The following is a 16796-nucleotide window of genomic DNA, read 5'->3' as shown; positions in this document are numbered from 1 at the left end:
TTTTTTTTTTTAATTTTCTTAATGCTTATATTTGAGAGAGAGAGACAGACAGATCATGAGTAGCTGAGGGGCAGAGAGACAGAGACAGAATCCAAAGCAGGTTCCAGGATCCTAGCTGTGAGCTGTCAGCACAGAGCCTGACATGGGGCTCGAACCCACGAGCAGTGAGATCATGACCTGAGCGGAAGTCGGATGCTCAACCGGCTGAGCCACCCAGGGGTCCCTCTCACATATCTTTATACCTGGCACAGTGCCTGACCCAACACAGTTTTTGCACCCATGGTATTGTTCATACTGCTCTCTCCAGGCTGTACTAAGAATTTCATGAAATAATATTTGCTGAAGATGATAGGTGTTTTTCAAGTAAAATTTAGCAGTAGTAATAGTATTGTCTCTAAAAGAGTTCAAACTATCTAAGAGGCTATTGAAAGGGTTTTTATACCATTGGAAAAGCTAAGGAGACACAGTCATGCAGAATTTCTTTTGAAGGGGTTGAATTGTGGTTTGAAGACCTCTGTATAGCCTACATTCTACTTTTCTTGCACAAATTTGTGGACAGAGAGCAACCTGGGCACCCCACCTTTGTCCCCAACTTCCCCTCCTCCCCCATCTGTTGGTGACAGAGCCACCAGAAGCCCATCACCCTCTGGAGCGGCTGCTTATTCCTTGACTTTGGTCGATAAACAAACCCAGAAGATTGAGTAGCGAGTATGGGTGTTTGTATAGAGCAGTTGAGGAAACATTCCCAGCCCAGAGGACACAGCTGGGGAGGCTGTCAGAACAATCCGGGCCTCTGAGAAAAGGCTAGACTTAGCCCAGCAAACATGGCCCCGGCCTGGGCTTGACCTTTAGATGCCACGTGTCACCTTCGGTGGGAAAATAAATAGTCCCCTTGTCTGGAATGTGCCCCCCCCCTTCTCTTGTGAAACATGGGAAACAGGCAGCAATTGTGTGAGAGGAAAAGCCTGTCTGCAAGCTGTCCTTGGAGCATGTGGACAGGCCTGCCTCCCGCCAGCAGGTCAATACCACTATTGTCTCCCTTCATGGGCCGTGCTCGTCCCTCAGCCTCCCAAGATTCAGGCTCTAGTGTCAGGGGCAGGGCTGCTGTCTACACAGTTTTGTAAGGGGTGTGGAGGGGGAAGGCAAAGAGACATACTTCCCTTGGGCTAGCGGAAGCTTGGTGCTGCTTGGCTCATGTGAAGACCATGGACAGGGGGAAAGCCCAAGTCAGGAGGTACAATGCTCACCTTTACATCGGGGGTGCCGAGAGCTGTGGCCTGGAGCCCTCGGAGGTGCAGAGAAAAGATGGAGTCTCGAGGCAGGAGTGAGGAAACTGGCCTAGGTGGCAGTGAGTTTGCTAAGCAGACACTGAGGGAGGGCCACGGCTTCCTTACCCATAAGTTGGGCTCCTAAACTTCCAGACCTGCAAGAGGAAGCAAACAGCTTTCAGCTTGTGAACTAAATTTAATTAATTGATAATAACTTCCAGGAGCCGTTATATTACAACGTGTCCTGACAGTTGGGTTCAAGCTCAGTGGGAAAGAGTGGCACATTGATTAATAATATCTGCCATAAGGTCCGATTGTGAAGGGATAGAGCTGTCAGAAGGTGAGCCCCTCTCTGCCACCCCTGTCCCAATTCCACACATGGCTGTCCTGACAGCCTGTCTCTCCCTTCCCTGGGTCCCCTTCCAGGGCTGGACTCCTGTCCACCTTTGTCCACCTCTATCCCCACTGGTGAAAATATATTCTGTGGCTCAAGTTGGAAACCTGGATCTTATCATGAAGTTCTCCTTTTCCATTTCCTTCCAGATAGGGGCAATTTACAAATCCTTCCAGTTCCACTTTCTCAAGATCTTTTTAATCCATCCTCCTCCCTCACCCACCACACAGCATTTGAGCTCATCTCTCACTTCGGTGAGTACAGCGCCCTTCCAACAGTGTATATGACTTGGACACTTCCCATCCAGTCCATCATGCACCCATCACATCCACCACAAGAGTGGCCCTAGGAAAGCCTATGTCAAGAATTACAGGCAACAAGACTTCAACACGAGGTGGCGGGGGGGCTCTTGAAATGGCGGAAAAGCTATCTGAGACTGTTGCAGGCAAATTGTAACTCCTTGCACTCCCAGTGCCTCAAATTTGGGATAGTTCATTCCCTCTCTCCCAGTTACCTTGTTAACAGACCTCCTAAATGCTTTCCAAAACATCCTTATTCAAGTATGTGCATTAACAAGTTCAAAGATCCTCATTTTGCAACCTCTGAAGTCTAAGAAAGCTAAGAATTTTCTTCTTTTCTTCCAGTGGCCTCCTTATCTGTTCTGGTCAGTTTGTTCGCTCCTATCTCTGGAGGAGTTAGGTACCCCGAGGAAAGTTTGAGGACAAATACAGGTGACTACTGGCCAATGCGTGGGAAGCAAGACATGGCAGCTGATGGGGCTCAGAAAGTTCTTAGAGAGCCAGCTCTCAGCAGAGGGTCTGCCCTGACTAGGAGAGAGCAGTTGTAATTTGTTTTAACCAACTGCAAGGAGATGATTTATTCCCTGGAGCAGTAGGATGGGCTTCATAAGCATGATAGAGGAACATGGAATTTTGTAATAAGCCCAGCAGATGCCCTTGCCTTGGAGGAAGGAAAGCTTAGTGACTCAGATATTAAAGTGTCCACAGGATGGCTGGACAGGTCAAATGAAGATAACACTTACATAGGACCAGGTTCCCCTATTCAGGGGAAGGTGTGCACCACCTACTGGTGAATGATGAACAAGACAGCTTCCAGAGAGCCTTGAAGGGAGAAAGCCAGGCAGCCAATACACCACTTTTAACCACAAAATCTAGGGTGTTGGTTTTTATTTTAATTAGCAAATTTGAGACATTATGCCTGTGTGTTGCACATTATTCCAGGGTTTCCAATGGAATTATTAGATGTTTTCATCATTTTGCGGGTTATCTCCAGAAGCATCCTGAGGCAAGAGGAGAGATTAAAAATATAGACACGAGATGCTTAGGAAGCGTGATATGCCCTGAATGGTGTGGGGAAAGATTGGAAGTATTGAGATTTATTGGAAGATAACTGTCAGTGCTTTTTCTAGGTAAAAGTTTAGTGGATTCTTTTTTTTTTTTGATAATTAAAAATTAACATTTAAACTGCAGAAATAATTTTCCCCTTTTTAAAAGAGGAAATTCTTTTAGTATTTTTCAGAGAGGCTTTCCCTAGCCCCAGAGACTGGATTAGATGGTCCTATTATGCAAACTCATTGCCTCTTGTACTTTCCCTTCCAAGCACTTCTCATAGTTTTTAATCACGCATCTGTATGTTTCCTCATGTATTTAATATCTGTTCTCCCACCAGGCTATAAATTCCAGGTGTAAAGAACTGGATTGTCTTTTTTTCCCCCTGTTCTCACCCCAGCACCTAGCACTTGCCTGGGACATAATCTGAACTCAAAGGGACTGATAATGCCGGACTATACGGTGGATACGGAAGAAGATGAGGACATGAGGAAGTAAAAAGAGTGAAAAATGGTAGAGTCTATAGATTGAAAGTCCAAGTGAGAATGGAGAATTTTACAATGTGAGGTCTAGAAGGTTGGCCAAAGGTTATGGGAGGAATGAAATTGAGATTTTAAGAGGAAGTGTAGCTATCGGTGATGACAATATTGGTGATGACAATTGGTGATAACCTCTACTAAGGTATCACATAGGAGTTGGCAGGTAAGGTGGGGTGGAAAACTTAATGACAGGTGAGGAACTGAATGTCTAAGGCCAGCTGTTGACTGTGTCTTGTCCATAGATTACTATTAACAAGATGACTGTTCATGTCAGGAATAATATGGAGAACTGAAGCCCATAGTGAATGCTGGGGAGACGGAGAAGTTGATGGATGACAACGAGAAGGAGAGATAGCAGTGGCATAGTCTGATAGGCATATGTTTCCTCCATCCATTTTTTTAAACAAATATTTACTAAGTGCCTATGATATATTCTATGAGTGATATAAATAAGCATAAAACGTTGTCTCTCCTTCAAGGAGTTTATAATTTACTGCCTATAAATGTAAGTAACATTGAAAAGCATTTATTGACTCAAGTGTTACTGATTATCTTTTTAAAAAAAATTTTTAATGTTTATTTACTTTTGAGAGCATGATTGGGGGAGGGGCAGAGAGAGAGGGAGACACAGAATCCGAAGCAGACTCCAGGCTCCGAGCTGTCAGCACAGAGCCTAACGCGGGGCTCGAACCACGAACTTCAAGATCATGACCTGAGCTGAAGTCAGATGCTTAACCGACTGAGCCACCCAGGTGCCCCAAGTGTTATTGATTATCTTAATCTGTGCCAAGCATAATCCTTTAGGGATATGAAGACTCCTGGATCTTGCCTTCAAGGAGTTTATTATATGAGGCAGATACAAATAATGACATAAAAAAATTGTGACCCAAATGGATAAATGGTAATATTGAGGTTTACCCATAACATCAAGAGGGCATGAGGAGGTTTTTTAGTCCAGATTAAGGAAAGGGAATCAGAGAAAATTTCTTGCAAGAGAATATGTCTGATTTCAATGTTGAAGAAAGAATAAGAGGAAGTAGAGAGGAAGACTGGAGATTGTTCTAGAGAGAGTAAGCTGTGCAATGCCTGATGGCATATGAACCTATAGCAAATTCTGAAACCCACAAGAAGCACTGTGTGAAGGGAGGCTAAGGGGAGATGTGGGGAGTGGGAGAAGATGCAGCTGGCAAGGTGAACAGTTACTAGATCATAAAGATTTTTATGACAGGCTAGGAACTTTGAACTTCATCCTGAACACTACTAGGAAACCATGAAGTAGAGTAATGACACGGGTCTGTCTGAATTATTAGTAGCAAATGACGAGGGAGGGAAAAAAAACCCAGCTCAAACAAGCTTAAGCAAAAGCATGAATTTATTGGTCGTATAACTTAAAAGTGCAAGGGTACATGTGGCTTCAATCAAATCTTGACATAGGGCTTAAATTAGCTCATCTGGAAGGTCCTTCTCCATCTTTTGGTTCTGCTCTCTTAAGTGTTGGTTTCATTCTCTGGCTCTTTGAGGCGGCAGTTCTGAGCCTATGTCTATCCACAATTAAATCTGGTAGAACCAGAGCTTTTGTTCCTGGAAGTTCTCACTCAAGCAAGACCCTGGACCCTTTCCCCTTCTGTTTAGACCAATTTGGTCACATGTCCTCTCTCAACCAATTACTGTGAACCACCCCCTTGAACCAGAGTCTGGCCCAGAGAAGATGGGGGAAGTGGGCTCCTTCACATAAGTATATTATCATGACAGTAGGGGGTAAATGGATACTGACCAGGTAAGAACAACAAATGTGTGCTCCAGTTTTAAGAAAGGTCACTCTTGGTAACTGTGTAAAAAATTTGACAAGGAAGCCCGGAGGCAAGGATGCTTGTCAGTCAGTTAGTACCATCAGATAAGAGGTGATGACGACCGGAACTAAGGCGATGGAAATATGAGCAACTTTTAGGTAAAAGCGATGGAATTTAGAGGATGGCTGGGAGTCAAGGAGAAGTGAGGAGCCAGGGTGCCTCCCAGGTTTCTCGCTTGGATAACTAGGTAACACCATTCAACAGAGTCAGAAACTGTTGGAAGAAGAGCAGTTTGGATGAGAGTCAAGACGAATAAATTGTTTTGACATTGTGAGTTTAAAAGTGCCCATGGTATGTTCCAACGGAGGGTTCCAGGAGGCCATCAAATTTAAGAGTCTGGAATGCGAGGAAGAAGTCTGAACTGGAAACATGAATTGGAGGGTCAGGTTATGGATGAAGACTGACTCTATGGAAGGAAAACTAGACAGTCCAGGAAAAGTGTGTAACAGAAATGGTCCCAAGCACCCCAGAACTCAAGGGGCAAGCAGAAGGAAAATGAACTGAATTAACAAAGATGACTTGGAAGGACTTATCAGAGAGCTATGTTGTAAACCAGAATACAGCATCATCAAGGCAAGGCAAGAAAGAAGCAGCAGCAGGTGGAAGCTGCTGTGTGTGGGGGGGTGGTGGGATAGAGGATGCCCACTGTCACCTAATGCCTCAGGAGAGCAAGCCAGTAATGCTCAGGAAGAACGCAGCAAGGCAGCACCTGCAAGGACTATCTTGTTCTACAGTGAAGACAAAAAGGTGAAGGGAACAAATAATGAGGGTGGAATGTTGATTATGGAATGGGAGATTCTAGTAGACAGAGTGGACATATTTTGAAGGAACAGGGTGGGGTATTGGGAGATAAAGCCCCAGCAGAGGATGGGTGACTGCAGGGGTTCGAACTTCGGGGCTCAACCGAGGTCGATAGGGAAGTGGATGTGGTCAGGATAGGTGATCCCAAGGTTCTAAATAAAATGCCGCAAAAAGTTACTTCAGTGCTGGTATAGACTAGTGGTATATAAATCAGATAATAGGGACACCTGGGTGACTCGGTGGGCTCAGTGTCTGACTTCCGCTCAGGTCATGATCTCACAGTTTGTGGGTTCAAGCCCCGAGTCGGGCTCTGTGCTGACAGCTCAGAGCCTGAAGCCTGCTTCAGATCCTGTGTTTCCAATTCTCTGTCCCTCCTCTGTTCATGCTCTCTCTCTCTCTCTCTCTCTCTGTCTCAAAAATAATAAAAAATAATAATAGACATTAAAAAATAAAATAAAATATGACATAAAAATAAATAAATAAACAAATAAATAAATACATAAATAATAGCATGCCCCTGAGGCAGTCCTCCTCCAATGGCTTCCCATTGTCCTTCCCATTGTCCTAGAATAAAATGCTGTACTGTACCCTAGCCTTCAAGACCCTACTTGGTCTGGTCTCTAACTTCATACCCAGCCACCCCCCTACCTTGTTCCATCTACAAGCAAACACATTCTTTCTGTACCTGGAAAGTCACATGCTCACTCCCATCTCAGGGCTTTTGCACCTGCTGGTCCTTCTGTCTACAGTCTTCTCCCCTTACACAAGTCTAGTTTGTCTGGTTCATTCAGGTTTTGGTTCAGGCATCATCTCCTCAAAGAGGCCTCTCTTCTCCTGCCTCCATAAATCACCTTCTTTCTGCTAACCTGCTTTATTTCCTTCAAAGAATTTATGACACGCTGGGATGTTTCCATTTATTTAATTCCTGTTCCTTTCCGCCAAAGTGGAAGATCCAAAAGGTCATAGACCTTTTCTGTCTTTGTTCACCCGTTATCCCCAGCTTCATGAAAAGAGTCTGGCACAAAGTAGGTGCTCCATAAATATTTACTGACTAACTGACTGACTGAATAAAAGAATATTTAAAGTTGCAACTCCCTCTGTAGGCTCTGGATAGAGCTGTGGCCAGATTCCTTTGAGCTTTTAGGAATAGACAGGCTGACATATTTTGGTTTTTTTTTTAATTTTTTTTTAAACATTTATTTATTTTTGAGACAGAGAGAGACAGAGCATGAACAGGTGAGGGGCAGAGAGAGAGGGAGACACAGAATCGGAAGCAGGCTCCAGGCTCTGAGCCATCAGCCCAGAGCCCGATGTGGGGCTCGAACTCACGGACTGCGAGATTGTGACCTGAGCTGAAGTCGGACGCTTAACCGACTGAGCCACCCAGGCACCCCCAGGCTGACATATTTTGAAGTGAGAAGTCACTCACGCTCTTCAAACAAGACATTTTTCTCTGATGTAAGTTATTTTGAATATCATACAGCATTTCCAAAGGAGCAAAGTTTGCTGATGGGAGGAAAAAAAAATCTACTTAAAATATGGCAAACAGGTCCATGTTTGGTCCATGGCAGGATGGCCCACCTATAAATAGTTTCTCACAAGGAGCTATTGCACCAAATAAAAAGCCACCTACTCTTACCTGAAATATTTTTGGAGTTTTAGTTTTAAATGGAAATTTTAGAGTGCCACATTCTCCAGGAATGTTGAGGCTTAAGAAGACGGCTGCACCTGGCAGAGACTTCCAGAGACCATATCCTGACTATATTTTTGTTGTGAACTGTATTTCCTAAAAATAGAACTTGTTTAGGGAGGGTAGTACAATGAGATCTCCCAGGAAATTGAGAATGTGAGAAGGAAGGGCTAGAGCCATGAACCAGAAGGGGACATTAACGTTTTCTTTTTTTTTAATTTTTTTTTCAACGTTTTTTATTTTATTTTTGGGACAGAGAGAGACAGAGCATGAACGGGGGAGGGGCAGAGAGAGAGAGGGAGACACAGAATCGGAAACAGGCTCCAGGCTCCGAGCCATCAGCCCAGAGCCTGACGCGGGGCTCGAACTCACGGACCGCGAGATCGTGACCTGGCTGAAGTCGGACGCTTAACCGACTGCGCCACCCAGGCGCCCCTAACGTTTTCTAAATGTGTTCCAAAGAAGGCTAATTCCCTTAAGTATAACAAGAGCAACATGGGTGGGTGTGGGGCAGGGTAGAATTTGTCAAAATAAATCTAGTCATGTAGGTATTAATTTTTTTAATGTTTATTTTTGAGAGGAAGAAAGAGAGCATGAGTGGGGGGAGTGGGCCAGAGAGAGAGGGAGACACAGAATCCAAAGCAGGTTCCAGGCTCTGAGCTGTCAGCACAGAGCCTGATGCGGGGCTTGAACTCACAAACCATGAGATCATGACCTGAGCTGGAAGCAAGATGCTTAACCGACTGAGCCACCCAGGCACCCCTAGTCATGCAGGTATTAGAACAAATATAAGCCGGCTTCTTTACTGGCCAACTTCCATGCATTTGGAGATGTTCCTAAGCTTTGGGGTGACCTATCATATCCATTCTTTTGACCTTAACACTTCCCAAGAGATAGCTACTAACATGGGTCCTGGTATCAATGGTAGTCGTGTGATTCTCTGATAATAAACTTGGCTTTGACATCTTGGAGCATCAGGACTGAATAGTGGTTTGCAGAAGTGATAAAAGATGGGTCAATATACACAGAAAAAAGGATGGTAAACAGCCAAGACATGGCTTTGATGTTCTGTCTCCTTGAAGGGCACAGGCTGAAATGCTGGAAGGAGAAATGAGGGAAGGGTTGGGATTTTAAGAAGATTGCATGCTAGCTAAGCCAGTCCACCTGACAGAAGCTTTCGAGCCTTCCTCTGCTCCCTTTAATTCATTTGGCTAGAAGCCATCTCTGACACAAGTATTTCCTTATCTAAGGTCTGGAGTCATTTTTTGCTTTCTATTTTGGTTTGAGGCTTAATACTGCCTCTCTTTTGATTAGTGTAAATTTAGGTTGAAAAGATCATTTTTCTTTCCCTTCATGTAACTCTAGAACCAAGATGTTCAGAAAGGCAGGGTAAAGCACTGGCTTGGTGTTACAAAATATAAGCTACAAGCATAAGGTGCACATATAAATTACAGATTTATGCATCTGTGGAATATATCGTGTGTTGTTCTTTGTTACACAGAAGGATTTCCTAAAAATTCTTTCGAATGGCCCATAGTCCTTCTGGGTATTAACTGTGGTAATGGTAGGCTGGAAGTACACCAATTAAGAGGCCATAGAAGCTCTGGAAAGAGGTGTTATGAGTGGACTAGAATCCGGTCACTCATGTGACTTGGTCATGCTGCTGGTACTACTGACAGGTCCCCTTTTGAAGGGTCGACAAAGCCATATGTGCTGGTCTCATGGCCTCCCAACAAACTATGGGAAGAAACTATTTTCTTCCCGACAAACTATGGGAAGAAAATAGGACAACTCTATAATGCAAGCTAGAATATGAATGCCATAAGACAGGATAAAAAATGTATTTGATTATAAAGAAGAAACAAAATAATGAATGATTGGGGGAGGGTATGGTCAGGAAAGACTTCAAGGGCTTTAGTGGATGGAAAATCCACCTCTGAGGCCAGAGAAATGTGGAGTGACGAGTCATTGGGTCAGATGGTTCCTGGGTCAGGGCATCAGGTGAGGTGAACTGATCAAGACAGAGTAGGGCAGATAAGGCCAAAGAGAATAGAATCGTTGTCAGTGGTGCGGTACTTATTTGGAGAGTTCCCAGGACCTATTCTTCATTTGATTGCAGAGGGAGAAAACCACAGCTGAAGACTTCTTTGACCTCATGGACTTCAGAATCAGTCAAATTCATGTTTAAACTCTAACCGTCTATGTGACTGCAAACAAGTTATACAACTACTTGACCCTCCATTTCTCCAACTACAGAAAGAGTATAATGGTACCTTTCAGCAGCATTGTAAAGAATAAATGAAATTGGCCGTTAGAGGGTACCAGCCCAATGCCCGGCACACAGTAGGTGCAAAATAATCTCCTTCCACTCTAGAAGGAAGTAACAGTAGAGTGGCTCATAGAAATCAAATGTCAAGATGTGCTTTGTCTTGAATAAAGAATAATGTGTATTTAAAGCACCTCTTGGTGGTATCCCACATGCACACCCAGAAAAGGGTTTTTCAGTTACTGCTCAGTCATGAGAGGACTTATGTAAGCTGTACAGCATGGGGACAGGAGAAAGCCTTTTGATGGACCTGGTTTAAGTCTTTCTACTCAAGAACACTAGTTTACTTTTTAGTCATTTTCAGTGGAGAAAAAAAAATATTACAGGAGCCAAATAGGAAATGCAGATGGAGTTTTCTTTTTCGTATGACTCAAAATTACGTTGCCAATCCTGAAGGCAATAAAGGTGTCAAAGAGGTCAAACGCACAATTTGTGAAAAATCAATGTATCATGTGACAGTAAGCATAGCTGTTATTGGCCAAAACATTTCAGATAAAAAAAAATTGTACTCAATGTTTTAAACTTAGACTCGAGGTTCGGTTATATTACTGAAAAGGGGAAATAGTGCATAATTATACAGATAAAGACGAGTAGAAATGTAAAAATGTGTGTTCTGTATTGTGGTGTTTCTTTTCCCCGAGCTGTTTATAAATTGGTGGTATTTTGTAACTGAAGGTGTCTTAGGATTTGAGAAATCTGATATTTTCTCGTGGGGATCCAGATTCCCTTTGGTCGTTACTCCTGCCTCTGTCCTATTCATTGACCCCCCATACTGATTCCACACCTTTTCGAGAACTCCAGTCACACCCTGTTACCACAGTCCGTCCACTGCTCACTTACTCTCTCTACAATTGGCCAAAGTTTGGTCTTCAGAGAATTAAAGTTGCCACCAACTGCAGATTAATTCTAGCTTTTGAGGTACCTCCTGGCTGTTTCACTCAACTGTATACTGTGTGAATAGCCAGCGTAAAATCTCCTACTATAAAATAACATTTTTCCCTTGCAGTACGGTGGCTATTGGCTTCAGTATTGGATTGAGGAATAAAAATGATAATTTCTATGTTAATTAGAACCAGGATGAGTTTTCCCCCGTTATTTAGAAGCCTCTTTTTGCTTATATTTACTTTTTCTGTCCTGCATTCAAATGTCTTTTTGTAGGGGCGCCTGGGTGGCGCAGTCGGTTAAGCGTCCGACTTCAGCCAGGTCACGATCTCGCGGTCCGTGAGTTCGAGCCCCGCGTCAGACTCTGGGCTGATGGCTCGGAGCCTGGAGCCTGTTTCCGATTCTGTGTCTCCCTCTCTCTCTGCGCCTCCCTCGTTCATGCTCTGTCTCTCTCTGTCCCCAAAATAAATAAACGTTGAAAAAAAAAATGTCTTTTTGTAGAATGTGGGGTTAAACATTCTTCCTGTGTACCCCACAAAGAAACAAAAATATGGTTCGCTTCAGATACTTTCTCAGAAGTTCTGTGTATATATAATGTTTTTTAGTTTTAATTAGGAAAAAAATGTACTAGAAAAAATGTAAAAGTTTGTTTTTAAGGCTTGTACATTCATCTATGTCCACATGATTTCCTTTGTATTTATAATGCAACTGTGTAATATACCTATTATATTACATATATTAAATTATATGTATATATATATACACACATATATATACTGTGTTCATAGAAATATACATTATATATGAACCTGTAGCTACCTGACTTATAATCTGAACACTTTTCTAAAAAGGGTTATGTCCTATTAATTCTGTATATCTAATACCTAGTAGCATATGCCTATATAATGAGGCACTCGGTAAATATTTGCTTATTATGACTGGAAAAAAAAAAAGAATTTATTTCCAGATCCGTATTTAAAGTTTTGGGTTAAAAGGCTGTACTCAGCATAAGTCTGAATTTGTACCAGAAGGTTTTTTTAAAGGTGCCAATTGAGGAGCTCAAGTTGTTCCCGAGAAGTACTATTCTTACACTGGTCAAGTCACATTTAGAACATTTGAAATACCTCTTGCTAAGGAACATGGTTCACTGTGCTTCAGGAGTCAAGGGGATAATCAGTTCCATTTATACAGGGAATTTGAGAGGTTGGAAATCAGAGGGATCCTCCTACTTCTAGAAGCACCCCAACTCCACGTGACAGTTTAATTTTTCATCCCTGCCATGTACAGCCCAGGAAACCGTACAAAGGCAAACTCACACTTTCCACTGAAAACAGCTGAGAACAGGGGCACCTGGGTGGCTCAGTTGGTTAAGCATCTGACTTTGGCTCAGGTCATGATCTCACAGTTTGTGGGTTCGAGCCCTGTGGAGGGCTCTGTACTGACAGCTCAGACCTTGGGGCCTGCTTCAGATTCCTTGTCTCCCCCTCTCCCCTGTCTCACTCTCTCTCTCAGTTTATTTATTTTTGAGGGGGGAGAGAGAGAGAGATAGTGTGAGGGGGGAGGGTCAGAGAGAGGGAGACACAGAATCTGAAATGGGCTCCAGGCTCTGAGCTGTCAGCACAGAGCCGGACGCAGGGCTCGAACTCATGCCACAAGATCATGACCTGAGCCAAAGTCAGACGCTCAACCGACTGAGCCACCCAGATGCCCCAAATATAAATAAACTTTTAAAAAAAGAAGAAGGAAGTGAAACACCTACTGAATAATTAGATCAATTTCAAGGGGAAAAAAAAAGACCTTCAGTGTTTTGATGCAGTGAAGTCAGCATCCTTGACAACCGCAGTAAAAGGAGAGCATACTTATTCTGTATATAAGAGTTAATGTTATTTTTCAAAAGCCGTCATAGTACAAGTGACATGTAGGAATAATGCTTTGCTCACATCACTTGTTTCCCTGTTTCAATAAAACTTCTGTTTCTGGAAAATAAATGGAAAATTATGTTGGCAATTAAAGCATGAGATAAATCACATGCCTTGCAGTTTAAGTCCAAGGATCCTATCACCAGCCAGGGGTCAGGGGTCTCACTTGCAGGAAAAGTTCGCAAAGCAGAAGAGGAGGAGGAAGAGCAAAGAACAGCCTTTGAAATACTAAATTTGCAAATTTTAACTGCAGAGTCATAGAAAGCATCAAAATGCCAATGAACATATTGTCACAGGGGCATCAGCCAATGTCCTATAAGTAGTTCATTTTAAACACCCCACAAAGTTAAGTTCACAGCATCCTTCCTGTTGACTTACTCTTGCCCCCCGCCTGGCCCCACCCCCTGGACACCTAGCATGTCCTCTTCTCCCACTAAGCTCTGCACATCTTTTAAGACCAGTTCAAGTGGTCCTCCTCTGATTCTCCACAGACCCTTGGACATCCCCTGTAATAATACTTACCATGCATCTCCTCTTAGATGATAAGTTCTTTGAGGGCAGGCACTGTTTCCCTTTGTCCCTATGCTATCAGAACTCTCTCTGAGGCTTAGCATAGCATGGTCACTCAACAAACATTTGCTGACCTGAGTTGAACTCTGGGAAACACAGAGGAGGAATAAAATAGGGAAGGGAAGAGCGGCTCCCCCCAGAGCTACATGACAGGAGGAAGAAATATGAATTCATACTTGCTTTCAGTAAATATTCACTGAGTGCCTCTTAATGTGAAAAACTATGTTCCAGCCATCTGAGCCAAACAGACAAAAACCTTCACCTTGGAGGAGCTTACATTCTAGTTGCATGAGACACACAATAAACAAGTAAATTGTGTAATATTTGGGAGGTGGTGATTGATTTGGAAAAAGAAAATAAGAACTGAGAAGCCAACCAGGTGCAGCTGTAGGTTGAACTTGCATAGAGAGAGGTCAGAAGAGGACACTGAGCAAAGACTAGAAGCAGGTGGGGAATCTGCCATGTGGAGATGTGGGGGAAGAGCGTGCTAAGCAGAAGGAACGGCCATGCGGAGACTCTACCGGAGAGATGTGCCTGGTACATCCAAGGAACCACAGAGGCTCTTGTGGCTGGAGTGCCGGAAAGGAAGAGAGAGTAGGAGGGGATGATGCCAGAGAATCGGGGGGTCCAGATCCCATAGGGGATTTTAGGCTGTTGTGACAACCTTGCCTTCACGCTGGTGCTGGGGGAGCAGAGAAGGGGCTGATGGCCTGAAGCCTCCATGGTAGTGAAGAAGGGTTGTGCTGAAAGACTGTGGCCAAGCTGTGTGCCTCCCACGAAGCCAGCCCTTTGCCCTCTGACCTCACCTCTCCCTGGAGCCCAAGCTACTCCCATCTGCGCCCACTTTGTGCCTACTTCTCTCATGTATCCATCTGAGTTTTGCCTTGACATTTGATTTTATACAGGCCACAGACTTTGTCACAGGACCCCAACCAACCCATATTTCGTTGACTTGTCCAGTGTTCCAAACCGGGGATGTTTCAAGTAAAACTCAAGGTCTCATGCTTTTCTTTAACAATGTTAAGATATGGTCATGATGGGCCTGCATTCCTTCCTTCATGGCCACAAGTCACTGGATCTGAGGAGAGCTAGCAACCTTCAGACAGAGGCACTTAGCTGCCACTTTGACACAGTCCCCACCACTCTCTGTTATCTTACACCCTACCCTCTGACCTCAGTTCAGTTACCAGCTGGACCTTTAGCTGTACGATCTTGCTCTACAGGCCTGCTAATGCCCACCCCTGCCCCCCTTTCTGACAGCTCCCTGACTTCCATTCCTTCCTTGGATAGTTTCCTTCTGCCATTGGCCTAGGCACATCCTGGCCCTGCCTTTCTCAACCTGGGTCAACTCCTGGCTTCCAACCATATCAGGCTTTGCCCTGAGACTCAGTCTTGCTGGCTCACTCCTGTTGAGAATTTCTTTATTCAAGAACCTGGGCTGGAGGGTCTCCAGGAACTCTGCCAGCTGTGGGAACCCCAGATCTCCCATTTGAGCACAAAAAAACTGAAGTGGAGAAAAACAGGTGTACAGCTTTCCTCTAATAAATGCACGTTTTATTCCCTTGTCTTTTAAAGTTGCATCAGGATGAAAGTCTGCTATACTCTGTTCTCATTTGACTCCTAGAGTTCTACCTGGGGCTTCATTGGTTCCAGAAAGATATGTTGCAGAAAATGCAGCTTTTCTATGGTCTTTCTTTATAATTAAAATGTCCTTTTTGCCAGTAGTAAATCGACAGGAACTGAATGACTAATCACCAAGCAAGGTTGTTTCTGAAGTGGGGTGGGAGCCATCACTTTCTCCACTGTTTCAATAAAACTGTTTCTGTAAAATAAATGGAAAATTATGTTGGCAATCAAAGTATGAGATAAATCACATGCCTTGCAGTTCAAGTCCAAGGATCCTATCACCAGCCAGGGGTCAGAGGTCTCACTTGCAGGAAAAGTTCTCAAGGCGGAAGAGAAGGAGAAAGAGCAAAGAACAGCCTTTGAAGTATTAAATTTTCAAACTTTAGTTGCAAAGACATGGAAAGCATACAAATTCATGTAGTTTCCTCTCACCTAATTAGACTTTTAGAAGTAAGGGCAAAGAAGGAAAGGGAAAAGGAAGGGGGGATGGAAAGGAGGGAGAGAACAGATGGTCAACGCTTGTCTTCCCTCTGCCCGCAAACCCCATGCCCTACTCAGCCTTTGTGACCTGTCCCCCCAGAGATGTGTCATAGACAAACCTCAGGTGCGGGGGGGGGGGGGGCTAGTTGTCTCCCACCCCACCCTGTTTTCACTTGCCCTACTCCTTGCTCTTTATGGTGCATTTCCAGTAGCTAGACCAGAGTTTGAAGATTCCTGGTGCACAGGAGATCCCTTTGGCTCTGGAGAGCTGATGAAGTTCCCACAAGGCTCAAGGGGGCTGTTTCCTGGATTTAAAGCTGCCCCAGGCCTCAATGGGGATGCGAAGGAGGCCATGCAGTTGGGAGCTCACCTTACAAGGGCAGAAACGTAGGGCAGTAATGGGGGCTGCATTTAAGGCTGCCTCCAAGTCAGGAATAAAGAGTGAGAATTTGGATCTGTGCCCCAATGTGGGGCTTCTGGGATGCCTGAGAAGGTAAAAAAAAAAAAGTGACTAGAGGGAGGACATCCTAACATTAGGATATCCTCATGATTTCCAGTTCTAGGCCGGGTGTTGAGTGAAGAATGGGCTAATTCTCTGGTGGACCATTCAATAGCTAAAAGACAACCCAGGAGGCTTTATCTGTGATGTTCTTTTTAAAATTGCTTTAACTGCCAGTCTGCACAACCTGAACCACAGAATTCAGCAGGTACGTGGCATGGAGAGGCGAATTTGGGGAGCCAGAAGCCGCTGAGGGTAGGGAACCACTTTTGCGGGTGGAGAGAGGATAGAGACTGGGGAGGGGGGCAGAATACGGGAAAAGCACCCCTCCCCAAAAGCTGAAAAGAAAGTGGTAAATTGGACACAGCCGCAGGGACTAAACTAAAAAGGGAGAAAGGAGAGGGTTTAAATTCCATTAAGACTGTAAACAAGGGAAGTGCAAAGGCTGGAACTCCTCAGCTCGATACCTGGTGGTGCACTGGTGGGAAGGGTGAATCCCCAGGAGCAGAGTGGGGTCCATGAGGTTCTCGGGCCACATGGGGAAAAGTGGTTCCACTGCTGGAAGGACATTTGGTAGAGACTGTTGAAGCCACCTGGTCCCAA

The 16796-nt window shown here is 44.2% G+C and overlaps 1 long non-coding RNA gene across 1 annotated transcript; it reads right to left on the bottom strand.

Annotated features, from left to right (window-relative positions):
• Window positions 1-15114: 15114 nt before the first annotated feature.
• LOC122482678 lies at window positions 15115-15737 on the bottom strand. The gene is made up of 2 exons (XR_006297205.1): window positions 15647-15737; window positions 15115-15410 (listed from the first exon to the last, which is right to left on the bottom strand). It is a non-coding gene; the product is annotated as an uncharacterized LOC122482678 (long non-coding RNA).
• Between the last annotated feature and the right edge of the window lie 1059 nt (window positions 15738-16796).

Source organism: Prionailurus bengalensis, chromosome D1, assembly GCF_016509475.1.
Source record: "Prionailurus bengalensis isolate Pbe53 chromosome D1, Fcat_Pben_1.1_paternal_pri, whole genome shotgun sequence".
Taxonomy (NCBI): domain Eukaryota; kingdom Metazoa; phylum Chordata; class Mammalia; order Carnivora; family Felidae; genus Prionailurus; species Prionailurus bengalensis.
This window is presented reverse-complemented; position numbering and strand designations above follow the sequence as displayed.